The sequence below is a fragment of the Lissotriton helveticus genome, chromosome 5_1 (assembly GCF_964261635.1).
Source record: "Lissotriton helveticus chromosome 5_1, aLisHel1.1, whole genome shotgun sequence".
In the NCBI taxonomy this organism is placed as follows: domain Eukaryota; kingdom Metazoa; phylum Chordata; class Amphibia; order Caudata; family Salamandridae; genus Lissotriton; species Lissotriton helveticus.
The window spans coordinates 1,441,949,385-1,441,972,186 of NC_136065.1; positions in this window are offsets into that span (position 1 = coordinate 1,441,949,385).

Consider the following 22,802-nt stretch of genomic DNA (forward strand, 5'->3'; position numbering starts at 1 on the left):
CACTTGACATGCTTTGCAAGGACTTTATTTTCCCAGAGGGGATGGTGAAAAACTCCCATGCAATTGATTTTTGCTTTGCCGGGGTTAGCCATATCCAAAGAATTGTCTTTAACAGGGTGAGGCTGCTAGTCTCCACTGCCAGCAGATGCCATTGTATTTGAAAAATGTTCCAAAGAAACTACAAAATTAATTTTCAAGAAGAAAGGAGCAGGTGCTGAAATAAGAACTGGTAATATCAGCACTCGAAGTCTGAAGAAAAAAGAAAACGGGGTGGGGACTTCCTTTCTAGAATAATGAAGAACTACTGATCAGAAACATTAATTAGAATATGCGTATATATGTTTTTATACTTTCTAACAATCACACCAATTTTGTGAATAACCACAGTGGTGGATTATATGTATTGCAACTTTTCACGATGAACTTGCAAATGTAAATAAATAAATAAAATCCTTCGGGGCACATCTGTTTCTTGATGCCGAAGAAAATGATGCCACGTTTTTGATGCCCAAGAAAATTTTGACATCTCCACCAAATAAAGAAGCATTTGCTTCAAATAGTTAGGAGAAAGTACCCATGTTTGGTGGACATTATTCTCTTTGTTGTCTTGTTGTCTTCTCTATGGGAGGATTCGTGCTATCACAGATTTCTGGATGAAGACACAGGAGGAACAATCACATTGCCAACATGAAGGGAAGGTCCCTGGAGACATTTCCTCGTGATTCATTATGCAGCTAAAGTGTAGAATACTCATCTGGCATTTAAACAATGAGGTAGCACAAACTAATTAACCAGTAGAAACTAGTCCTGTTACGTAGGCATTTTGTGCAAAACTGTGGACTCTTGTTGGATAAACAGGCAGGTGAGGTTCCTTTCTGGCCCTGATATTCATTTTACAGAAATGCCCTGATATTCATTTTACCAAAATTAAACCTCAACAGGAAGCACTTACAAATATAAAGCTAGCAGGTGCCCCAGTTGAAGCTCAACTTCAGGAAAGGACAAATAATTATAACTTCCTGAGCTTGGCTATGGCAAAACAAGTGTGCTTTCTTGGCAATTCCACATTGAAAAACAATCTGACATCCTTGGTAAAGGTGAATGCATCACTGCTCTATCAGAGCACAATTTGAAGTGACTGTGACAAATGGGTTCTTTCTTGGTCTCTCCTGGTGAGAGCAGATTCCATGGTTCTCCCTTAAAAATGAGCTAGAGTATGCAAAAGTGCCTAATCACCTGAGGACAATGCTCGTATAGCTATGCCCCATCCACTTTAGTAGTATGCAACTCACACACCCATACAGCCACTCACAGACCCACAAACCCACGCACACTCCAACACACACATCATTCAGCACTTACAATCCCAGGGACATATTTACAAGAACTAACACATCAGCATTAATGCATCAGATTTTTTGTGCCCTAACAACACCACAAATACACTTTATTTATAATACAGTGCTCCATGGCGCTAGGATTCATGGATGCCCCAGAAATTCTGATGCATCTTTTGATGCTACAGTGATGCATTGCTGGAGTTGGTCATAAGACTGATGCAACTCCAGCAATGTGTCAGAACACAGAAACAAGTCCAATATTAAAAGCCCTGCAGCAATCCTTATGCCTGTTTTGAGAATGTGTATAGATTTTGAGTGAATATTGCAAAACGTTTAGGGGTAATGGATACAGATATTGTGCCCTCCTGCATACTAATGAGGATAATTATGAGGCTGCATTTCAATGGTAATGGGAAAACCCTCACCCATTCATCCAATAGCTGAGAAGTGTACTTGTACGAATATTCATTATAAGTAGCAAGAATACTTGTATTGAATCTGTATTTATTGGAGGCCAACTACCCCTCCTGTTACCTTCAGTGAGTCCCACACAGCAGGATTGCTGAGAGGTAGAGGTAGTCAGACGCCATGCCCCCTTTCTCCAACACTGTTCAAACACAGCTTGTGGCGCACTATTGATAGGGGGATGAAGTCCCCGTGGCTACAGAGGATCCTAGGGGGCTAACAACCCCTCCTGTTAACTCCAGTAAGTTCAACACAGTGGGTTTGCTGAGATATGTTCAACGGCCATGCCCCCTTTCTCCACCACTCTGCAAACGCACTTCCTGGCACACTACTAGTTGGAGGATGAAGTGCCGTTGGTTCTTAAGTGCCCTTGCGGGTTAACTACCCCTCCTGCTAGCACCTGTAAGTCCTACACAGTGGGATTCCTGGGAGCTGGTTAAAGGCCCATCCCCCTTTCACCACCACTCTGCGAACATGATTACTAGTTAAAAAAACATCAAAATTCACTGAAAAAAAGGGTACAGGGATGTCATAGTTCGGAATTAGCTTTTAAAAAACCTTGGAAATTCACTGAAAAAACCATAGGTTACAAGGACACTTCAGTTAGCAAATGGAATTTTTTTTAAACGTAGAAATTCACAAAAAAACCCAAAGGTTACAGGGACGCTATAGTTAGGAAATGCCATTTAAAAAACCTTAGAAGTTCACTGAAAAAGCAACGGTTACAGGGACGTTATAGATAATGAGAAGATATATACATACACTACAGCAGAGTATATCCAGAGAAAGATGGAGGAGATGAAGAAGGGGCCTCATGGTGGCAGAAGGAATATGGAAACGATTAGCTTCAGTAGTGATGATAGCAATTATGAGAATAGACCACATAGGAGAGGAAGAGGTAGAGGTCACTATCATGGACCCAGCCATATTTTTAACCCAATGTATGCTAACTTTCAAGGACAGGGTTTTGGGTGGCCCTCTATGTTCCAACCATTTCCACAGATGCAAGGGCCCCACACCTCCTAATACCCTCAAACACCCAATCCTTTTTTAGGAAGAGGCAGAGGGAGAGGTATGGGCAGACAGAGAGGGGCACAAGGGGTGCAGCAGGAGAACTTGAACCAGAGGGTGACAAGGGGCATGGGATCATCCACCAGAGACCAGCAGGAGGCGAGTTTAGTGATGTACCTGACAGAAATCCCATTGACTGAACGACAGGAGAGATTGCTTAATAAGGGACTGGGCTTTGTTCCCACTAACACATTGGACAGTTTCAAACTTTGACAGGAGTTGGTAGAGTTTTTTTGAAACAGCAAACTAAAGGTTTTCTTTGAGGGAATGACAGGTACAGATGAAAGAAAAGGGATACCATGTTCCGCCCAAAATCAAACTTCACACTGGTGACTTCGGTACTCCCCTTAGAGGTCAGCATCTTTTGAACGGGCAGTGATCCACAAAGTGAAAGAATTAGCCAAAGAAAACCTTTTAGAAATTTCACCAGGGATGAGGCACTGGACCAATTGAAGAATAACCAAGATGTGGTCATAAAACCAGTGGATAAGGGAGGGCCCATAGTCTTTCAAACAAAAACAGCCTATGAGAGCGAATGCACCAGACTACTATCAGACAACAGAAACTACAAAGTCCTCCTACGGAATCCTACCCCAGAAATGAAAATTGAGATATCTACATTGATAGAGGGAGCAACCAGCAACAATTGGATTTCATAACAAGAAGGGAACTTTCTCTGCCAGCAGAACCCTGATGCACCATATTTTTATACCCTCCTCAAGGGGCACAAATCTACTAGACCTCCCCAAGGCAGACCAATTGTGTCAGGAATTGGATCCATTCTGGAACCATTCATCACAGATCTTTGATTTCTTCTTTAAACTACTGTGGCAGAGTAGGGAGGCCTGTTTGAAGGGCACCGCAGATGTCCTGAACCTCACTAAGGACATGGACTTTGATCCTACCAGGGAGTACTTGGTCGGTTTGGATATTGAGTCCCTTTATACCAACATCCCCCAAATGGAGACATTGGTGGTGATAGAGGAAATCCTACACATTCAGGAGTGGGTATATGTGCACACCAAGTTCATTTATACTTCATTTAGATGCAATTGAGCTGACGAAGAATTTCTTTGAATTTCCGGGGACTTACTATCTGCAAACCCAAGACACTTCAATGGGGAGTGCCCTCAGTTTAGCAGGCCTCTATGTGTCTTCATTTGAACAAAGATTTGTGTTCACTCGGGGCAGTTCCTGGAGCAACAACATCAAGCTATGGAGACGTTTCATTGATGATGTGCTTCTGATATGGAAGGGAGACAAACAGTCAATCATGGAGTTTCTGCGGAGGCTTAATTGCCGCAATTTCCTCCTACATTTCATATCCACAGACACTAAGGAATGTCTCCCATTCTGATACTTGGAAATAATTCCTATGAAAGGCAAACTAAGAACACAAGTATTTCATAAGCCTACAGACAGGAATATTCTCTTGCTATTTGAGAGTTTCCATTCCAGATCACTGAGGGAGAACCTCCCTGTAGGGCAGTTCCTCCATTTAAGTAGGGACAGTTCTGATACAGGGGAATTTAAGAGAGAATCTGATACATTAGAAGAGAAATGCCTAAGGAGAAAGTACCCTAAAAGAGTCATCAGGGTGGCGCTGAAAAGAGCATTAAACTGCCACAGGGAGGCTCTCCTGGAAAAGTTAGAAAAACAGCAGAATAAAATCACCATCTGTGTCACAACCTTTAGCAACTCCTCTAATCACATTAAGCGTATCATGCTTAGGAATTGGCGGATTCTTAATTCTAATGGCTTGAACGTAGAGAAACCCCTCTTCTCATTCAGAAGTGCACATATAAGGGACTATCTAGTCCACACAAGACCCTGTCCCAATACACTGAGGGATCAATAAAGACCATGGTATCTCTCCACAATCACGGGACACATGAGGTGTGTATCATGTAACTGAAAATACTAAAAGCATTGATGTAGGCCTCAGCTACCCATGAGAACAATGGAAACACACAAATTGTTACTCAACCAATGTTATCATCTACATCAGCTGATGCCCATGTAACCTAATATATGTGGGGATGACAACACGAAGGTCAGAATCATGGAGCATAGAAATAACATTAGGTGTGAGAGGACCATGATATGCATTACCACACTCTATGCTGAGAAAAAACACACAGTAGACAATCTTTACTGGACGCTACTGGACGAACTATGTATTCCAACTACGACCTCAGACCCCAACAGAATTCTATTTCTAATGGAACAAAATGGATATACAAATTGCGAACCCATGAATTTGGCCTGAACAATGATATTCCATGGAATACCCTGAATAGATTATGATCAGGTTCTAACAATATGTAATTTACTGGTTGGTCCTTGCTATTTAGAGGGACAGGTACAGAGTAACATATCCACGTGCTCCATATAATAGTAGACTCAATTCCGGTTTGGGAGGGTGGAGTCAGGGGTTAGTGCTCTAGCCACATGAGGGAGATGCCATTTTCTGCTTACAGCACACGCGTGCAGCATTGATACCTCGCGCTAGCTGCTACAGGTTTTTTAACTCTGCCCTGACTGTTCTGTTTTTTAAAATGACTTGTTATGTGCTGTTTCCAACCGGTATCTTGATTGTGCTCCCCCCACCACCACTCCTTCAGCCCCTACCCCGGTCCACCACGGGCTTGCCCGATTGTTGTGGAAGGTAGTCAGGGAGGCCGATCACCACTTATGGTTTGGGAGGGTGAAGTCAGGGGTTAGCGCTCTAGCCACATAATGGAGATGCTATTTCCTGCTCGCAGCGGACGCGCACAGCATTGATTACTCCCGCTAGTTGCTACAGGTTTTTTAACTCTGCCCTGACTCTTCTGTTTTTTAAAATTACTTTTTATGTGCTGTTTCCTACCTTCATCTTGATTGTGCTCCCCGCACCTCCACTCCTTCAGCCCCTACCCCGGTCCACCACGGGCTTACCCGATTGTTGTGGAGGGTAGTCAGAGCGGCTGATCACCACTTCCGGTTTGGGAGGGTGGAGTCAGGGGTTAGCGCTCTAGCCACATAAGGGAGATGCTATTTCCTATGCGCAGCGGGCTCACCGCTGGCACGCCAAAGGCGTGCAAAAGGGAAGCCCGTCTGCGCCTGTTCCATGACCAGCCCCAGCCATGCTACCAGAGGTCCCCTTATGTCAAGGCTCTGCTGGTTTAGGTCCCAACTATTATCTCTTAGAAAAGGGATATGCAGTTGCCACTTACACTGCATCCCCTCCTGGCTTTAACTAACTATGTCTGCTGCAATAATTGTTCATTTTCCTTAAGCCCACCCACTGAGCAGCTCTCTGCAAGGGGCAGGGAAGTCACACCTATCAGCCCCCTGATGATATCAAGGCCTGTCTTCTTAATTGCAGATCTCTCCCTCGTCAATGCAGGAGAAATCTGGCTCTCCTTGTCCACCTACTCCTGGGACCTAATGTTTTGATGGAGATGTGGGTTAAAGATTCCTCCAACCCCGACCTTGGTCTGGCTATTTCCGCTTTGTTGGGATTCGTCATACAGGCACTAAGGTGGGAGGAGGGTTCACTGTAATCCTTCACTCTCATTGGAAGATTACTTCTAGGAAACTTGTGAACATTGGCTCTATCGAAGCTATGTATTTTAGCATCTCTGATGCAACGCACCTAATCTTAGTGGGTGTTCTGGTATATAATCCCCCTGGCGCCTCTCCGTCTTTTCTTACTGAGCTCCTTGCTACTATTGCTGACCTCTCCCTGAGGCATCCGCATTTTACCATCCTTGGAGACTGTAATTTGCATGTGGATGATGCCGCATGCTCCAAGGCTAGGCCTCTTTTGATTACTATGGAGGGCTTGAAGTTTCTTCAGCAGGTACAGGGCCTCACTCATCGAGCGGGCCACACCCTTGACCTCTTATTTACACATTTTTCTGGCCTGTTCACTGCGCCCCCATTACCCCTTACCTGGTTTGACCATTACCTGATTCCATTCAATCTGGCCATTTCTCTGCCACCTGCTACTTCAACTAAAGCCAGGGACCTGGGCAGGAAATGGTATAAGGTCATCTGCGATGCTCATGAACCTATACTCGCTAACTCGAGCTGGCAGACTTCTGGCAACTTGAACACCGATATCTCTAATTTTAATACTTGTCTCTCCTCTGCCATTGATGTCATCGCCCAGTGCAACTCTTTCCTCCGCCAGATCTAGGGACTCAGCTCCTTGGTTCTCCCAGGCTCTACGTGAAGAAAGGAGCAATTGTAAAAAGCTTGAGTGCAGTTGGCGACTTACCTATGATCCTCTCGCTAAAGCCACCTATAGAGCTGCAATAACAAAAAAACATAAACTTAAGCGTGCTACTATGAGAGAATATTTTATTAGTAAAATTAGTGCTGCTGATAATTCTTTTAAAACTCTATTTAAAATTGTGAAGGATTTTGCTAAACCATCGGCCCTTGCCTGTTCGATCAGCCCTAGTCAAGATCTCTTTGATGGCCTTCCTAATTTCTTCCATGACAAAATCATTGATATCTCCTCCTCCTTCAATCAGGCCTATGTTAGCCCTTTCCGGGATCTTAAGGTCCCTCAAGAGAAGGCGTTTGTCGCATTTAAAGCAATTTCTATGGAAACTGCCCTGTTTAAAATGCGGCTGTGCAAATCAGGGTCCCCGCTCAGGTGCTTAGCACTCTTGCCCCTGTCATCGAGGCTCCATTAATTTCAATCTGGAACTCTTCTTTATTCTTAGGTCAGTTCTCCACGTCATGGAAGCATGCCATGTTAATCCCCATTTTAAAAAAAGCTGACGCCGACCCTTCCATGTTCAGCAACTATCGGCCTATATAGCGCTCCTCCCCAAACCAGACAAGGTACTGGAATAAGTTGTGCAAGAACAAATGGCCAAATATCTGAAGTCCAGAGAACTTCTCCACGACTCTCAATCCGGATTTAGATTCGGTTACAGTACGGAGACCGTGCTGTTGGAGGCAAATGAGACCATTCGCGAGTGTGTGGATGAAGGCGAGGAGGCCACGCTGGTGCCCCTCGACCTGTCTGCGGCTTTCGATACCGTCTCTCATACCATTCTGTTAGATATACTACACAGTCTTGGTATACAGGATACCCCCCTGGCCTGGATAAGATTGTTTCTGAGTGGCAGAACTCCGCAGGTCTTTTTCCGGACTTATGTTTCAAAGAAAAAAAAAACCTCCGCTGCAGAGTGCCTCAGGGCTCTGCATTAAGCCCCCTCTTCTTCAACGTCTATCTTTCACCACTGGCTGAGGTAGTTGAATCATGGGGGGGTCAAAATGATCTCTTATGCTGATGACACTCTGCTTGTATTTTCAGGTAGAGATCACTCTGACAGCAGCCTGGCCAACTTTAGACGCTGCCTCTCCAATATTGTATCTTGGATGACCCTTAACACCCTTAAGCTAAATACAGCCAAACCTAGGTGCTGTTCTTCAATCAAAGTGCCCCACTTCCGCCTCCTCTGTGGTGGCCGTCTGAGCTCAACCCTCCACCAATACCCATAAAATCAGCACGAAATCTGGGTTTCCAAGTCGACAATGAACTGTCATGTAAGACTCAAATCAATAAGGTCACTTCCGCTTGTTTTGGCAAACTTCGCATGATTAAAATAATTCTCCATTTCCTCACTCTGAATTCACGTAGGACTGTCATCCATCCCCTCATTACTTCTCACTTGGATTATTCCAACAGCCTTTATGTGGGAGCTCCAGCCTATCTGATCAATCGGTTGCAGATTGTACAGAATGCCGCTGCTAGGCTGATATGCACCATCCCTTACCGCCACTCAATAACCCCTCATCTGTTGAATCTTCACTGGTTGCCTGTGCCCTATCGCATCCAGTTCAAAGCCTTGATCCATGCTTTCAGGGCTTTAAATGGCCAGGGGCCGGCGTATCTCAGACGTAGGCTAAAGCCTGTACACTCTGCCTGTGCTCTCAGATCTAATCACCTCCGTCTTCATCTCTCTTCCCGTTTTCACCGTTCCACGATGGGGGCACAGCATTTGCTGTTGTCATTGCTAAACTCTGGAATAACTTACCATTAAGTCTGCGGCTGACTAAAACTGAATCCTTGTTCAGGTGCAGCTTGAAGACCTGGCTGTTTTCCAACCTCTAGCCTACAAGATATCCATGTTGCTCTTCAGTCCGTAGCGCCGGGACTGCTCCATTGGGGCTAGCCGCACACTTTATAAGCTTCTAAATAAATAATACACATCTCTGATTCTTATTTTATGCAATCTATTACATCTATCTACATAGGAGGGGTATTGAGATTCTCCCACTTGAATACTTTTATGGGGAGCTGAACAGATTTAACCTAAGCAGAGCAAATGACCAGGGGTACAATAGGTACACGCAAAAATCAACTAGTCATCGCTGGGAATTTCCTACTAAATTTTTTCCTAACCACCAACGTAGTAGAGCAGATGTACACCTCCCTAGCTTTGAAGGGGTTAATCGCTACTCGGTCTTGAGGGGGCTTGATGGAGTCGACTGACGGCGAACCAACAAAAATAGGGAGGCTTTAAGAACAGGACTAGAAACTGTGGCAGAACGAGTTGAGGTAATTTGCGAGAGTTATCCCCACAGGGAAAAGCCTTTGCTGGAGTCATTGGAGGTACCTTCTCAGATTAGAACAGAACATCTAACGGTTGATAGTGAGGGTGATTGCACATCAGGAAATCTATCCAAGGATCAACCAGGGGCACTCCCACAGAAAGGAACGAGGCTTGCTTTCTGGAATATTGCAGGACTCCGCTTGAAAATAAACAATCCAATTTGGTCTGACTTTATTAAGGACATAGACATACTCTGCCTCCAGGAGACTTGGTCACGTGAAGCCATTCACATCAACGGGTTTAAAACATTTCACGTACCAGCAAGTCCTTCCAGGTATGGGAGGTGTAAAGGCGGACTGACTGTCTATGTATCTAACCTGTTGGAGGTATTATCTTTGAAATTGGAGGGTTCATCTTGTGAGTATCAAATTATTGTAATTCAGGTGACCCCCCAAGGCAGAGGTAATAATCATTAATATGTATAATAATACTGAAAAGGGGTTGGTAAATGACATGTTAAAACCCTTAATAAGGAAATTAGAAAGTTGGTGGATAATACAGCGAGGGATTCCATCCTGATATGGGGAGGCGATTTTAACCACCATCTTTGTAGGCAGTATCAGAGTGGTTGTGGTGATCATGAAATGTACAAATCGGAGAATCTCCAACACTTTGAGCGCAATAATGGGGGTGATGCACTCAACGACATGATGGCCTCATTTAATATGGGTTTCGTAAATCTGAAATGTAGTCCCCCGGTCGAATTTAGTCCCACATATGTGGGGAGAGGGCATAGTACACTGATAGATTTTGTCACCATCACTAATTCCCATTCAAACCGCCTAACTGATTTTACAACATATACTATTGGTTTGAGCGACCATCTTCCTCTTGGCTTTGGTATACAGCTCCCTGTAAACAAAGACTGTTCCATGATAGAAAGACTGGCCTGGACAAGTAATTGTATTTTAAACAGACAGAACGGGTATGCTCTTAGGTGGTCTTTGAGTAATCCAGCGATTACAAATAGCAACATAATGAAACAAGCATTTGCGTCTATCAATAGATGTCTTCAGGATGAGGTCTTACACTCAGAGGTCTTGGATTCCATCACAGATATCACAAGGATCATTAAAAAGAATCTTTTGCGCCCAGCTAGAGACGGGACGCAGATCAAAAATGGGTGGTTTGACTCAGCATGTACGAAAACACACGCACATCTGAAGAGGGCATTGAGTAAAAATCCAAGAATTCAGGCAGAAATAACCCAGTGCAGGCGTGAATATAATGTGGCAAGAAAATCCCGGAAACGTAATATAAAGAATGAAGCCTGGGTAAAATTACATGAGGCTTCATTGAAAAGGGACTGTTCTGCCTTTTGGGCAGCTGTCAAGGCTCCGTTTTTTAATCCAGGAGACAATGCCAGATTAGAAGTAGCAATATCGGAAGACTCTTGGACAGACTTCTTCGCAGATGTCTATAATCCGGGTGGAGTGCAGAAATTGGTTGATATGGGGAGTAAAACACTGGGGGCTGGTGGGGGTGGCTTTACCCCAATTGACCTACAGGCATCTGTAAATGAAATTCAGATGCCATTGCACAAAGTTGTGGTAATAAAGCCCCGGGTGGTGATGGTATCCCCATCGACCTATTTAAATATCAGCCTAAATTATGGTCCCCGCTATTAAAGCGTGTTCTTGATGCTGGTTGTGAACTGGGATTTATCGATACTTGGGCTGAATCAATAATTATTCCCATATTTAAAAAAGTGGACCGGGAAAATCCCGCATGTTATCGCCCCATATCCCTCCTGGATTCTTTCATGAAAGTTACAGGGAGGGTAATTTTAAATCGTCTACAACAATGGGCTGATGATAACAACATCTTAACCCCTGTGCAATATGGGTTTAGGGAGGGTCGGGGTACCGTAGAACAGGTACTAAATTTCTCTATGCTCTTAGGAAAGTACACCCAGGCTAAGGAAGGCAAACTTTACGCAGTGTTTGTTGATTTAAGCGCGCCGTTTGACTGTGTTATTCATGACCGATTATGGCAGATTCTGAGGGACATGAAGGTGGAGAAGTGGTAATCTCCTTTTCAAGACAACTTTATGCTGGGGCCAGGGCCAAAGTGAGGTTCGGCACAAAAGGAGAATGTACCAAGCCTTTCAAGGTGAAACGGGGAGTGAGGCAAGGGTGTGTACTCGCCACATTTCTCTTTAATCTATACACGAATGATTTAGAAAAAGAATTAGGGGCTGAAGTACGTGACTCCCCACAGGTTAACCACCAACAAATTGTGTCCCTCTTGTACGCGGACGACGCCGTGATCATGTCACGGACACAAAAAGGTTTACAAGTGGCCTTTAATACATATCTAAATTTCATGGACAGTAGGGGCCTTAAACTAAATGTATCTAAAACCTTTGTAATGACGTGTGGAAGATCTAGGAACAAAGAGTGTCGTCTGTTTGCCGGGAATGAAAAAATTGCTAACACCAAATCTTTTTCTTATTTGGGTATCATGCTTGAAGAAACTGGGTCCTGGGGGTCAGCCATCAGAAATAGGATCTTGATGTTCAAGAGAGCTACAGCGGCACTAATGTCGTTCTCTAAAAAGATGGGGAAGAGACCTCCAGAAATTTTGTTAAAAATTTACCAGGCCAAGTGCATCAGCACAGCCATCTATGGAGCAGGTATCTGGGGTATCGACAAGTGTCATGAAATACAAAAGGTCGAGAATGTCTTTTTAAGATTTATCTTGGCAATCCCAGTAAGCTCCCCTGTATTTAATTGTCATGCAGAGCTGGGGATTCGATATATATTATTGACTTGATTAGCATACAACCTGTTTTGCTTTGTCACCGAATTTGGACTACTCCTGACCTTCTGTTAAACAGAAACATTATATGTGTCTGTATGGGGCTGGACAAGGCCAGTAGGATACCCTGGCTGATGTATATTTTTAAATTTACCAGGGACTTAGGAAGACCAGAGTATTACCATCAGCCAGACTCACTGCTCAGTTTTTCAAGAAAGGACCTGAAGCAGTTGTGCTGGTATCATGTCGAAGGCCTGAGACTAGGCGTGGAAATGAACAAAAAACTCGTAACACAGCATCATCTCACCCTAGTGACATATACAATTCAGCCCTATTTAATTTGGTGCCTGGAGGCCTTTGATCGCTATCTTTTAACAAGGTTATGGTTTGAAGTTTTCTTTCGTTTAATCTCATTCCCTAAAGTTAATGTTTGGGGTAGAAATTTGTGTAAATGCCCATGTGACAATTTGTCTACCCAATCTACACTGCATGCAATATGTTTTTGTAAGTTTTATACATTGGAAAGGTCTAAATGAATCAAACCTTTTTTAAAAAAAATATGGTACTTGGAGGCAATGCCGCCCAGCTTTACTATTTTTATTGTCTTTAAATGACGTAACATGTGTAGCTGTCATGCTGGGTTTTTTAAAAAGTATTTTAAAGAAAAGGAAAAGCTTAATTACCTGCTAAAATATATGTACTTTTTAGATTGTAATGTTCCTGTAATGAATTTGTTGCTTTTATGATTTTATGTATTTTAAAGTCGAATAAAGCTTTTTCATCATCATCATTTTATGCAATCTATTAAGAACACAGTAGTCAGCACAGACATATCCCTGCCCATGAACAGTCCCCATCTAGAAGTGGGAATGAGAATATGAATTGAAGTTTCAATAAGGAACAAATATAGAGTGCAGGTAATCGGTCCACACCCATTAAACTGTACTGATACGTGCCCATGGTGTATTGGGATATATGTATATACTCTAACCCTGGGCGGTAAAATCCACTCCACTCTCGGAGTTTGCAGATTTTTGGCAACTCCGCATTACGCGTAGAAAACAGAGTTACCGAAAACTCTGCGATCCTCGGTGTAGCGGAGCTTTCAAAATGCATTTTTGTGCATGCGGTACCGACCTACCGGCATCCCTGCATTCGCCGATGAGTTTTCCTATCCGTTTGCATGCACCACAAGATTTTGGTAGTCGGTTGTGCGATCACGAACACGTCATTCGGACACGCCATCGGACATCCGACGGACGTTTGGTGACGCTCGCGATGCCTAACAAGCAAAATTTGAACTCTCGAGAAGAATATCTCTTAAGCAGCATTATACCTTCTCGAAAATGATGATTTGGATGAGCAAAACTCCTCAGATTGACATTTGGCGGTACTTGTTTGTGCAAGGAGTCCTTTTTCTTTTTTTACTTTTTTTTTGGGAGAGGAAGGAAGTGCCCCAGAGTCTCCAACTTCCTGTTCGTGTCCAGCAGGCTCCTCCCAGTGCTTTGTCCATGTCCTGTTCACTTTTCATTTGGATTTGAAGCTGGAAGGACCACTCTTTGTGTCTGCTGCATCATATATCATTGGATTTGACGACTTTTGGAATTGAGGACTTTTGGATTTGAGATTTTACAAGTAAGTTGGTGTTTGTTTGATTGGGGCATTGCAGTTGCTGCAACTTCAATTTTTGTACTTTTCTTCATTTTTAACAAAATGTATTGTAGTTAGCCAGAAGGCCCAGAGGTTGTTATGGGTGCATAAAACAACTGTTTATGTGGTGTCTGTTGAGTTGAAACTTCCTTTAGGGCATGGATGGCATTGGATTGAATTGCAAAATGTATATTTTGGGGGGAATTTCACTTTTTTGGTGTGTGTTAAATAAATGCCTTTGGTGTGTCTGTGTATGTGGTGTAGTTGTTGTGTAACTTGCACACCTTATTTAGCCCTGTGGATTTTCGTTTTAGCATTTTATTGCATTAAAGCTGTGTTGTTTAGCATCTCTCCTTTGACTGGCCATTATAGGCCTCTCTCAGTTCATTGTTTTCCAGGCCTCCTGCTTGTTGTGACTGTGAGTGACCATGTGGCTGGTGGGCATTTTGTGGTGCTAGTTTAGAAGTGTGCTGCTTTTGCCACATAGGCCTGCATGTGCTTCCTTCGTTCCTTTTGGCCTAGGCTTCTTGTTGTTGTGGGCCCGGCCATGTTCCTGGCGACCATTTTGAAGCCAGGAAGTGTGTTTTGCCGTAGACCTGCATTGTCTGTCTTCCCTTTCTTGTTGTTGTGGGCCTGACCATATGGCTGGTGGCCATTTTGAAGCCAGGCAGTGTGCTTTTGCCAAAGGCCTGCATTTTCTGTCTTCCCTTCCTTGTTGCTGTGATTGGCCTGGCCATGTGGCTGGCGGCCATTTTGTGGAGCCAGCCAGTGTGCTTTTGGCATAGGCCTGTAAGCTTGTGGCCTAGTCTACCAGCAGGCCTTTCATTCAGTAGGCCCAGAGCTACTCATGGGTGCATGAAACAACTGTCTCTGCCGTGTCTGTTGAATTTAACCATCATTTAGGGCATGGATGGCATTAGATTATATTGCAAAATGTATTTTTTGAGGGGCATTTCACTTTTTTGGTGTGTGTTAAATAAATGCCTTTGTTTGATATGTGGGCATGGTGTGGTTGTTGCCTAACTTTCCAACCTTTTTAACGCTGTGTTGTTTATATGCCTCCTTTGTCTGGCCATATAGACCTGCTTGAGTTAATTTTTTTTTATTCCTCCTGATTCTTGTGACCGTGAGTGACCATGTGGCTGGTAGCCATTTTGTGGGGGTAGTTTAGTAGTGTGCTGCTTTTGCCTTTAGGGCCTCATTGTCTTTCCTCTGTTCCTCTTGGCTTACTACTTCCACCCCCTTTGCAAGCTGCAGCTCCCTGAATGATGTGATGCACAAATTAATGCCAAACAGGTTCCACTTCCATTAAATTTGTATTTTTGTTTTTGTTCTTCTTCTTTCCCATCCTTCCTGAGTGTACACAGTATACCATTAAAGCCCTTGTTGCCAAAGCCTTACAAATAGCTACACTTTTTATAACTTAAACTGAGTTAATAAAATATAATAATATATCACTAACAAGTGTGACAACCACACACTAAGTTATATATTATATTTGTTTGTTTGTATTAGGGGGCATGGCTTATCGGGCTGCAAGATGGCCGTACTTTAAGTGGGCTCTGCCAGCCAAGCTGATAAGCTGACAGCAATCCTGCACACATTCCTATTGCTGCTACTCAGCGCCACACCATCTCAACCTTCCTCGCTCAGGGACACAGCCTGATCCATCTCCTGCCCTCCTCCGGTGCTGCTGGACCGAGATCTGCTGCTGGGCCTAGGCCTCGGATCTGGGCCCTCCTGTTGACGTGGCCTGGCCTGGCCTTCCTGGTGCCTCTCTTTGGTGACCCCCTGTGACTGGACCATCATTGTCGGTCCTGCCTCCAGCTCTCTATCATCGGAGCCGGTGAGTGTTGCCGCTGTGGGGGCGTCTCGTGGTGGGGTCGGGAGCGTGTGTGCCTACCACCAGGCCCTGGCCTTCACACAGCGCAGGTGCCGTTTCCAGCTCCTGGCGCCCGGTGTGATGGCCAAGCCCACCAGGCCTCATGATCCAGGCGACACGCTCCCCATGACTCCTCGCTACTCTCTGCCCTCTCCCGGCACGACCTCCTGACAGCCTGCATTGCCTCGCTGCTGTGACTGGGGAATCTTCAGCTGCCCTTCAGTTCTGGCCTATAAGCCGGCCGCCTGCTGCTGCTGCGTAGCTGACAGCTTATCACGGCCATCAACCCACCTGACGCCCGGCCCTGGGACCTTCACCTGCCGCCACACATTCTCTGTCTGTTAGCGCTGGTGGCCTTGCCTGTCAGCTGCCTACCCCCTTGGGGGCAACCTTCCTGATGGGCCCATAAGGGCGCCATGGACATTTACTACCCAGACGCGGCTACCTGCGGCTGGCGCCAGCCTCCTCAGATTCTGGACCTACGGTGCCCCGCTGAGGTCTACCTGCCGCCTGCCTCCCGCTGGTCCTGGTGAGTGCTGCTGCTTTGGGGGGGCCTTCATCGTGGGGTTGGGGGTATGTGCCGCACCCTGGGGCCTGGCCTACCTCCATTGCTGCTGGGGGTCCCTGTACCGTCTTCCTCTGTTGGCTTCACAACACTGTCCCGGGGTCGAGAGCTGCATGCTCCCACGCCTCCCTGATGCCACCGCTCCTGCGGCTCCGCCATCTTCTGTGGCCTTCCTGCACCACTTCACCTTCTTCCTCCCTGGTGTTCTGCCACCCTGACGGTGGCCAGCTTTGTTGACCGCGCCTGGTCACCTCTGTTGCACCACCCCCTCATTGCTGGCCCTGGATGTCTTCTCCTGGACTGCGCGGCTCATCCGCTGGGCCGCTTTCGCCTCTACTTTGTATGGACTCGCTGGGCCCTGCCTGCCACCTGGCCCCAGATTATACCTGGTGAGCGGTAATTCCATGGGGGCATCTGCGGCTGGGTTGGGTGCGCGCTCTCCATTGTGCAGGGTCTGGGCTTATCCCTCACACAGCAGAGGCTCTTCGCCCTTCGCTTCTCTTTGCTGGCCCCGTAATGATGGCAGCACGCCCCCGCATTTCCCCGCTGCCTCTGCCGCCACAGTCCTAATTCCCTTATTTGCTTTCACTGCGGGGCCGGCATTGGTACGGCCAGGATCTTGCCCACACATCGCCAGCCCAGTTGCCTCACCACGTCGCCGGCACTGCCACTCCTTTGCAAGATCTGCGGGCCTGACGGACGCCTGACACTGCTTGCCTTTACGAGGTATGCCACCAGTGGCTCTCTCTCTCTGCCCTCCTTCTTCAGCCTGGCCGCCACCAACTTTCTGAGTGGCAGTGCTCTTGTCTTCCTGCCAAGATTGCCTGCTTCACCTACTCTCGCCACAGCGCATTTCATACTTCTCAAGACTCTGCAACCTTGACTCCTTGCTGTTGACTACACCCAGATCTTTGGCGGCCTTCCCCACCTGCATCTGCCCGGCCATTGGGAAGAATAACCCCAAACAACCCAAGATTGCCTTCGATCAGCACCGGCAAACTCGCCAATGGGGGTGACCCTGCTGCCCAAACGGACATGGCTCTAACACGGGAGGACGATCTCAAGGCCATTATGTTAGATGTCAAATCCACATTTACAGGCATTGTGACCCAACTCGACCAGTTGTTGACCCATCTTGACATCGAACCGTCTTGACACGGTCAAGGCCCGTGTACATGCACACAACGCTCATCTTCCGCACGTTGAAACATGGGTCTCCGATGCTGAAGATGCCGCCACTCAGGACTGCCATAATCTGCTTCAGATGGATAAGATATTTGAATTGAATGATGAATTTGAGGTGCGTTCCTGCCGGAGCAACCTCCGCGTCACGGGTGTGCCCGAATCCACCAATAACTCCAAAATGGAGGACTTTGTGGAACAGCTCATTCGCAAACTTTTTGGTTTTGTCCTATTCTCGGTGAGTCGGCCGTTTCCCTGCCCCTGGCCTGCCGGCTCGCCCAATCATTGCCAAACTCCTGAATTTCAGGGACCGCAATTCTTCGGGCTCCCAGGGAGAGGGGCGAGATTCATCTTCAGGGCAACTCCTTGTCATTCTATCCCGATTACACTAAGGCGGTGCAGGCTGCTTGCCACAAGTTCCTCCCGCCGAAACGGATCTTTCAAAAACACAAAGTCTCTTACTCACTGGCATATTCCGCTAAACTGTGACTCAAGCAGGGCTCCAAGATGCTTGTCTTTTCAGATCCCAAGGACGCTTTTGCATTCACGAAGAAACTAACTCTCAGGCTACCGCCGAGGGCAACTTGAGAGATAACGACTGAACAGTGGTGAACTCTTGACACTATCGCTGACTGCCCTTCATGTTGTTCAAGTCACCTGTTTTGATTTGGTCCACTTTATATTATTTCCTCCGCAGGGCTCTCTATAACACATTGACGTTCCAGACTTGATGCCCTAGACTTCTTGGTGTCATTAATTCTGTTGTCTGCTAAGACTCATGGCTTAGCCACCCTGTCTTCTTGGCAGAGGTGTGTGTTGAGCAATACCATGTCTCTACGGGATGATTCCCTTATTGTACATAGATTTTCCGCTTCCCTGTTTTGGGTCCCCGGGGTGGGTATGGGTGGAATCTCAGACTGTTTGGGGGGTTGGTGTGCATGGTGGGGAGGGGGGTTCTTGGGGTCCGTGGCCTCCTTCTGATGTCCTATTGTTTGTTTTGATGTTTGCTTTTCTTTTTGGTCCCTTTATGGCACGTCATCTTAACCGCACAGGTTGTTCTATTGCAACCCTTTCGTCCTCTGCATTGTTTCTTTATTGCACATCCACTCATATTCGCTTTATTGGGGGTTTTGTGATATTGGGACTGTGGCCTCCAACTGAGACTGTTGTTGTAATCTTGATTTTGGTGTTATATTGCACTTCCAATGTTATCGCACTGTGTTTCCTGCTGTTCGCCGTATCGTATCTTTCCACCCGACTGCACAAGGTTTTACCCGCACTTTTCTTTTAGTCTTTCTTGATCTTGACCTCCTTGACATGGGACCATGACAGATACCATGCTTTGGACCTGGAACGTCCGCGGTCTTAACGACCACTGTAAGGCATGTCTTGTCCATGCCCACCTCACCCAGCATAAGGTAGATAATGTGTTTTATTCAGTAGACCCACCTTCTACCTGCGACCTCCTCCTGACTCCTCTCCAGGCATTAGGGTGAAATACATTCCTCCTATTACTCTAACTACTCCGTGGGGTGTCTATCCTGCAGTGCAGAGGATTTCGTTGGCAGACTTCCCAGGTAATTGTGGACCCCGAGGGGTGCTTTGTTGTCCTTCAAGGTACCCTCCAGGCCCAACCATGGACATTGGCTGTGCTATATGGTCCCAACAATGATGACCCGGAGTTCTTTGCGCAGGTTTGGCACCACATTTCATCCCTGGGCCCAGCTGTTCTTCTTTGGGGGCAATTTAACATGATGCTGTCCCCCACGCTAGATTGCTCTGGTCTGTACACTATCCACCTGCGTGCAGCTTCACTACTGAGCTCCGTCCTCACTGATAACTCCCTATATGACGCATGGTGTCACACTCGTCCCGAGGCACACAAGGGCACTTGCGTATCTGGCTCCTTCAGCTGTTGGTCCCGCTTGGAACTTTGGATCACCACTTCGGACACCTTTGCTTGGCTCACCTATGTTGATCACATGGCGGGCACCCTCTCAGATCACGCTCCTGTTTGCTTTATCTGCGACTCCCTCACTCCCCATGCCGGACGTTATCTTGGTGGGTTCCCCCTAATGCACTGCGCGATTCGGTCTTTTACTACAAGATTCAAACCGCTGTCTCAAATTATTTTGAGCTTAATGAAGGCACCATTGACTCCACCTCCACGCTTTGGGAGGGATTTTAAGGCCGTTATCCGGGGAGAATGTATTTCCAAGCAGTCCGATGTCCTTTTCTCTATTTGCGGCACTCTTGATAAATTAGAGATGGAGATTAGGGCTCTGGACTCTTCCCACTCCCGGAACCCTAATCCTGACACACTTGCTCAGATCTGGGGAAAGCTTATTGACATTGCCGACGAGGCCAACAGAGAGCTCGCATTTTTTGGGCAGGGAGGTGCGGGCACGCAGCTTCGGTGAGGGCGACCACCCTGGAAAGACCCTTGACAACCTCCTCTACTCACCTCATGCTGCATCCTACATAACCGCCCTCCAGGACGGAGGCACTGATAGAACCACCTCTCTTGAAGAAATCAGGGCACGCTTCACTGATTTTACTCACATCTCTACACGGCTGGGACTGTGCCCCGCACAAGGTTCTCAATCAATATTTCAACACCCTTCAGCTCTTCTGGCTTGGCAACCCTCACCTGGAATTCCTTGATGAGCCCTTCTCCAAAGAAGAAATCCTTGCTGCGATTAACAGCATGCCCGGTGACAAGGCCCCTGGTTCGGACGGCCTGGCAGCATCCTTTTACAAGACGTTTGCGCCCCTTCTGGTTCCGCACTTAGCTGCCATGTACAACAATTCTTTTGAGGCCAGTCAGTTTCCCCCTTCGCTCCACGAGTCACTACTCACACTAGCTTCTTAAGCTGGACAAACCCCCAGAGCCAAGTGAATCCTATTGTCCCCTTTCACTAATTAATATGGACAAGATCTTTGCCAAACTCCTCATCTCCCGCCTTCTTCCCATCATGCCACTCATAGCTCGCACGGATCTGTCGGGATTAATTCATGGAGGAGTGACTTGCCATAACCTCAGGACTATGTTTTCCTTCGTTCATCAAATTAACCTTAAGCTTGCGGCAATGGCTGCCCTGCTCGATGCCACCAAAGCCTTTGATACCCTTGAGTGTTCCTTTCTCTTTTATCTCCTCCCTCGCTTAGGCTTTAGCCCCGTGTTCATACGCAAAATACTGCTTCTTTGCACCGTTCCCACTGCGCGCCTCAGGATGAATGGTCAATTATCTGAGCCTATCTCCATTGAGAGAGGTACCAGGCAGGGGTGCCTGCTGTTACCCATGCTCTTCGCCATCACAATGGAACCCTTTCTGCTAGACTTCGACAGTACCACACCAAGAGAGGTCTAGGCTTCGCGGCTCGGGCTCTAGTCGTCTCCATGTATGCAAACGGCCTTACTCTTTATGTTCCCAACCCTCAAGAGAACCGTAGTTCATGAGGTGATATGGTTTGGGGGCTTCTCCGGCATCCAGGTTAACTGGAATAAGTCTGTGCTTCTCCCTCTCACTGACGCCATCAGTACCCTTCAATCCGGACTATCCCTTTGTGTGGGTGTCAGGCCCAACAAGATACTTAGGTATATGGCTGAGTAGGGATGTGGACGAACTTTGGAGGGCCAACTTTGGCCATGATGTGGACTGGTTTGAGTCCAAGTTCCCCCTCTGGCACCAGTTACCTTTGTCTTTGGCGGGTCGCATAGCCATTGCCAAGATGGTGGTGCTCCCAAACTTTTTATATTTATACGTCAATGTCCCAAACCACCTCACTGCCCATTTTTTTTGCAAAGTCTGCTCATTGTTCATCATTCTGGTCTGTGCTGGTTGACAGCCTAGAATTGCATATGACATCCTCAACCTTCCTATGTCGCGAGGTGGTCTTGATGCCCCCGATTTTAAACGTTATGCCCTTATCGTCCAGGCAAGTTTTCTTCATTTTTGGCTCCACCCCACTCCTTTTCAGCCAAATGTCATGGTGGAAGCAGACCTTGCTGCCCCATGGCTGCTCACGACCACCTTGTTTACCCCGGCGAAACTCCTCTGAACTAAGATTGACACGGTGGAGAGACTCTCCACCGTGTTAATCTCAGTTCATAGCAGCTGGGCCCGGGGTGGGCTCCGGAAACTCTCTGGCTCCAATATTCTCTCCGCGAATGCCATGCCTATGGCTCATCAACTGGCTTTTCCCCCCTTCAGTCTTCCGGGATGGTTAAACATGCCACCCGCTTAGGGCTTAAAACAGTGTCGGACCCTGGGGACTCATTCTTCTCTATTGCTGTTGACTATGGCCCAATGGACACCCTGCTCTACTATCAACTCGGGGCTATCTGCAGGGAGCTTCACCCTCCGTTTCCCCAGCCTCCCTCCTCGATGGCCACTCTTGACTTTCTTTACACGTCCCCTCCTCCCCCGGAAGTTGGTCACTAAGATTTACACCTTTACACTGGCAGCATATCACATTTCTACAGACCAGGCGTTCATGGCGTGTGGTCAGGACCTGGGTGTCGAAATCTCTCCAGAAGACTAGCTATATTGTTGCACTCAGATCAAACGCCTATCCCCAAATTACCACCTGCGCCTCATTGACTTTAAGTATTTACATAGGCTTTACCGGAAACCTGCTCAGTTGCACAAGATTAAACTTATCCCCAATGATAGATGTCTACGATGTTCTGCTCCAGCGGCAGACTTCTCTCACCTCGCTTGGCTGTGCCCCCAGATCTCCATATACTGGTGCAAGGTCTGTGCTGCTGTTTCTGAGATCACCTCATCTCTGGTCCAGCCTGCCCCTTTGCTTTGCTTTGCTTTCTAAGCTTCTTGAAATTTTGCCCTGATGCCACGCACCGCCTCACTGGAATGCTTCTTGTCCTTGCGCGGCGTAGGGTCTCCATGTGCTGGGGTGGCAGTCTTTTACCTAAGGCTGACGCCTGGCTAGAGGATGGTTCGCGATGTAAGACACTCTTGTCCAAATTCTGGGACCTAATGCCAGCCAAATCCCGCCCAATTGACATATGGGGTCCACTTGTGTCTTATCTCTCAAGCTGTGACTCTCAGGGCCCTGCAACCCCCCCACGCTCCCCGCCAGTGCTCTGCTGGCGGCCACCGCCAGTGGTGGATAATAAGTAGCCGGATCCCTGATCACTCTCCCTTCTGCTCCACTGGTCTCCCTTCTCCACTCGATGTGTCTCTCCCCATAGTTCATATTACTCCCCCAGTGCTGCCCCGACGTTTCTCCTCTATCTCGAGTAC